The 4,675-nt window shown below is 46.5% G+C and overlaps 1 long non-coding RNA gene across 1 annotated transcript; it reads right to left on the reverse strand.

The window, feature by feature from the left end:
• LOC148184009 (uncharacterized) lies at positions 1–2,457 on the reverse strand. The gene is made up of 2 exons (XR_015772951.1): positions 1,917–2,457; positions 1–1,618 (listed from the first exon to the last, which is right to left on the reverse strand). It is a non-coding gene; the product is annotated as an uncharacterized LOC148184009 (long non-coding RNA).
• Between the last annotated feature and the right edge of the window lie 2,218 nt (positions 2,458–4,675).

Genomic DNA, 4,675 nt, shown 5'->3' on the forward strand with positions numbered 1-4,675 from the left:
AAGTAAATAAACTACTAAATAGTGTAGAATTGGCTTTGGAAGTGCAAAAAATAGTTATATCCCATGGGTGACAAGAGTACTTAGCAGGAAGTAATTTTTTTAACTCTTTTTTCTACTTTGAGTACTTTGCACTGACACCTACATCTTTCTCACTGCAACGCAGGAAACAGACATGGGCTCTTGTGTAGGTAGTTCATCAGGAGACATCTGTATAAAGTGCATTAATGGTCCATAGGTTCAAAGTCAGGAGTTACAGAGACGGGCTGCAAAATAAGCCTGGAGGGGGAAGGAAAAAACCAGACCCAGATGGTGTGAATGTCCTGGTATGCAGGTAAGGAAAAGGGAATAAGGCTGTCAAAAAAAGGAAGATAAACCAATTAATGATAAGTAGCATTAAAAGTGGTCTATATTACAGGAATGAAGTAGCAGAGGTCAATTTCAAGAGGGGAATTTAGTTACTAATAGAGAAAAAGAGAACAGATTGGATTTTTCTGCTCACTGATGCTGAACATATTGACAAATAAAAGCATGTGCAATGAGTTCAGCAGGATGATTGAGAAACTACTTCTGTTGATGAAGTGCATATTTGCAAAATGATGTTACAGTCTTTATTTCAAGTACAGATAATAACGAGTGTGTGATGCTTTCCCACTTTGGAGGCAAATCAAACCACATTCCATAACAGTACATGAACACTTGTGCTTTGTAACAAGAATCAATGCATGTGGATAGATCCATGCTGTAATCCAGCTCTGCCAGGAACACGGAGCTTTCAAAAGCACTGGAAACACCAAGATGTGCTGTGAGTGGGCAAAGGGCCTTGTTTGAGCTTCTAGGCTCAGGTGTGTGACATTAGGCTCTTGGTGTGAAGGGTGGGCACAGGTCCACAGAGTCAGAAACAGCTGCCTTCAGTCACTGCTTGGTCCCACACTGGGCCAGCACCAGCAGCCCTGTGACTGCGAGCTGACACTGTTCAGGGAACCCATCTGGGCCACTGCTCATCCCTTTGCTGCAGGATTAACCTTTGCCTGGCTCATCATTCGGTTGCATGGGCTGCAATGCTTGTAGAACGGAGAAGGATAAGATCTTGAGGAAACAGGGAGGGGTAGGACCCAGTTAGCACGGGCTGCTGTTTCATCGTCCTGTCAGAGTACAGAAAGCACACCCCTCGATTTGGTTGTGCCACATACTGTGGGTTGCTGCAGTTATATTGTGTTGGTATTTGAAACATTTGCAGATGGATTGTTTCCTAGGAGAATAAACAATTGTTTTTTGCCAGCATCACGCACATGGCTGCCGCAGGGCACTCTCCAGCACTGAAGTGCCATCCTGCAGATGCTCCTTTAGCCGGCTCTGTAGGTGCCACCCCATTCCCAAGCATACAGAGAGCATGAAGCTCCTTGTGCATGTGCGTCGTTCTGTTTGTGCAAAATGGGTGTTTGAAAGGGCTGCACTCAAGAGCTGTGGTTGCTGCCTGGAATTGTTCCAGCTGGTGGAAGGTTCCAGCTCCCTCCCTCTGGTACAAGTACTCTGGAGCTGCTGAGACAGGTTAGTTGTGCTGGCTAGTGTGTTGTTTTCTGCTCTTCCATAATGTTCTGACTCGGATTTCCCTTCAGGTCTGTTGAAAATAAATAAAGAAAATACAGCAAAACTCCTAAAGTACATTGATGCCGAAAGATAACACAACTACTGTTTACAGAAACTGTGATCAAAACCTGGGTGCTCAGTTTTGCACATCTGTTGATTTTTAGAGCCGGGAAAGAAAACAGCATTGTCCTCAGTAAGCAGGGTCATGTGAGGATAGCTGAGCTAGAAAGGAAGCCAACCCAAGCACTGCTGTGCTCTCACGAGCCTTCTGCCACAGGCTGTGGGTGAGGACTCAGAGAAGCATTAAATATAGTTGCAGCAGAACCTGCCTGGCTAGTTCCTCCTGGGCCTGTGCTTTGAAATTTTCATTGAAAATGTCCTTGCATGGTGCAGTCTCACTGATGATAGAAGGGGTAGATGTGTCTCCAGCAGCCCTGAGTCCTGGCTGCTCACCCTGCAGCAGGAGGGTCCGCAGGACTGGGTGCTTTGTCCCCTGCAGCTACGGCCTCTCGTCTCAGGTGGTTTCTGAAGACTTTCTGCCACTGTTAACAATGAGAAACATTGCCACCCTCCCTTCTCTCTGCTTCTTAATTATAAATTATGATTATTTCAACAATTTTTAACTTGATTATGGAGCGGACTCTGCAAACTGAGCAACATCTATTAACACTTTGCAGTTGTCATTAAACACCTTTCATGCCCAGGTCACAGGCATATTTTTGGATCTGAGAGAACGGATCAGTTCTCTTTTTTTGAGACAAAAAATGATTAGAAGTTCTGCTGGAAGCAAGTTACAAAATATCGGGATAAGGATAATTTGAAATTTGTTAAATCACTGCCAGTCCCAATGCCGTCCCCTTCAATTTCCATAAATTTAGCAGTTCATTACTCCGCTACCCACCCGGGGAGAAACATTTTAAGGTACTTTTCCCCACCCCCCTCAGCTGCTCCGAGGCCCACCCTGAAAGAAGCAGGGAAAACCTGGGCTTGTTTTTATTGGTACCACACCTCGGGCAGCGGGCTCCACCCTGCAGGGAATTCCCACGCTTGCTAATTGCACGGCGCAGAATGCCGGCAAACATTTAACAAGCTCCGGGTCGAGTTTGATTCCAGCTCCTGAAAATACAGCAGAAATCTTCACAGATATGCACGGTCTTTTCGGAGTCCTTCCCCCTCCGAAGATTTTCTGTGCATGTGCCTGTGACTCTCCTGCAGTCCAGCCAAGCTGTACCTACTCAGCACAGAGAGCTATCAAGGCCTTTGCAGCTCCCTGAGACTTTGTGGTTTCCTTTTAATTTTTTCTTTTTTTTTTTTTTTTTATTTTAATTTTTATTTTTTTCCCTGTCAAACAGTGAATAATGGGGTTTCCTCTGACGAGACTGAACTGCTCTGATCTATGCCTTTACCTCTTGTGGTCAGATGGGCAGTGACATCTTTCCACCTGTAGCTCAAACCTGACTGCGTTTCAAGCACTACAGTGCAGATAATGGCAAAACTCCCTGCAGATGATGTAAGTGGTGCAGAAAAGGGGGCAGAAGATGGCTCTTGTGTGCTTTGCGTGCCCCTCGCAGCTTACGAGATCCCGCCTGGCTTGTGAGGGCCCTCCCGCTGGTTGCCGTGGGGAAATGGCCACAGCCTCAGCCGGGATCTCAGCCACTGGCTCAGCAAGAAGTAAAGGTCCCAAAACCCCCTCCTGCTTTCCCTGTTCCCAGACTTGTCCTCCATTCAAAAGTACCGTGTTTAAAGACAGTGTCATAGGCTGGGAACCCCCTGTCTTGCACAGTTTCCTTCCGCTTTTCTTCTTCCTGAAGCGCAGAGCCTTTGTCACCTCACAGCCGCACAAGGCCCTCTGAGCACCAAGAAGAGCGAGCACTCGGTGTGGCTCCATTCATGGCAGTCCCCGGGAGACCCTCCTGGGATCAGGAAGAGGGAGGAATCCTCCTTTTATCCTCCACCATTCTGTCAGAACAATAGGCAGTGCCTCTGGGCACTCTAGGCTTGTAAAACCCACAAAATTGCAAATTTTTTGGCCAAGGTGTTCTTGATTTTAAGCAGATAAGGAGCAAGGGAAAACAAACTCAGCATATAAATTGAGAAGAAGTGCTGTACAACCAGCACTGAACCGCGTTTTTAACTTTATTAGAAATATAATTTTCACGAAGAGGAAAACCCCTTTAAATCCCACAAAACCCCTCAAGCCTGAATAGTCAGCTAGGGGATCTGGAGAATTAGGGGCTATGAACACATCGGACTGGAAGCCTTGGTTCTCCTCCCCCTGCTTTCAGCAGGACAGGGACCAGGCATTACCACAGACTGTGTGAAATAGCTCATTCTAGCAAAGTGCGTTTGCCCCTCTTCTGTAGGTCAGGGACTATTTGTTCACTGCTGAAGGGAAGCTGCTTTAGCCGCAGTGCCGATTGCCTTCCTCTAGAAATCCCCCTGAGGAGAAGCTGAGTAAGCTGAACCAGTGGATGCTGAGGCCATGGCAATACTTTCCTCCTAAAGCAGCTGTTGCCACATACAACCAAACAGAGGGGAAAAAAGGACAAAAAAGGCAACCAACCAACCAAAAAAAAAAAAATTAAAAAAAAGAAGGGAGGGGAAATGTGCCCAGGGAAATGTTATGTTACTAAGGTCTCTTGCTGTGTTCAGCTGCAAGGCAAAGCTGGCTGAAAAAATGGGAGGAATGTGCCTTGTTTTCATGTAAGGACTGCAGAGCATCTGTCCTGCAGTTCCCTTGGGATTGATTTTAATCCTTTTTTCCTAAATAACCAATCTGACTTACAGATGTGTGTGTTTTCCAGGTCCTGCAGGCTTGTTGGAAACATCTTCAAGTGTTTCCTCCTCCAGGCAAATGAGTGGGAGAAATCCCAACTGATACTTGGAGCAGGGGAAGGATGGCTCAGCTCATGGACCAAACCTTCTGTTTCTGCCATGCTTCAGAGCAGCAGGGTGCTACAGAGGGGTTAAATGGGACTAGGAGCACAGCTGATTGTCACTGACCTTCCAATCAGCATGTGGCCCTCTGAGGCTGCACCCTCAGTGGAACTCAGGTCCCAACAGTCCTTTCCACTTGTTTCATTATGAA

The sequence above is a fragment of the Pseudopodoces humilis genome, chromosome 7, assembly GCF_049639895.1.
Source record: "Pseudopodoces humilis isolate 2021_Gansu_Grassland_sample_001 chromosome 7, ASM4963989v1, whole genome shotgun sequence".
Lineage (NCBI taxonomy): Eukaryota > Metazoa > Chordata > Aves > Passeriformes > Paridae > Pseudopodoces > Pseudopodoces humilis.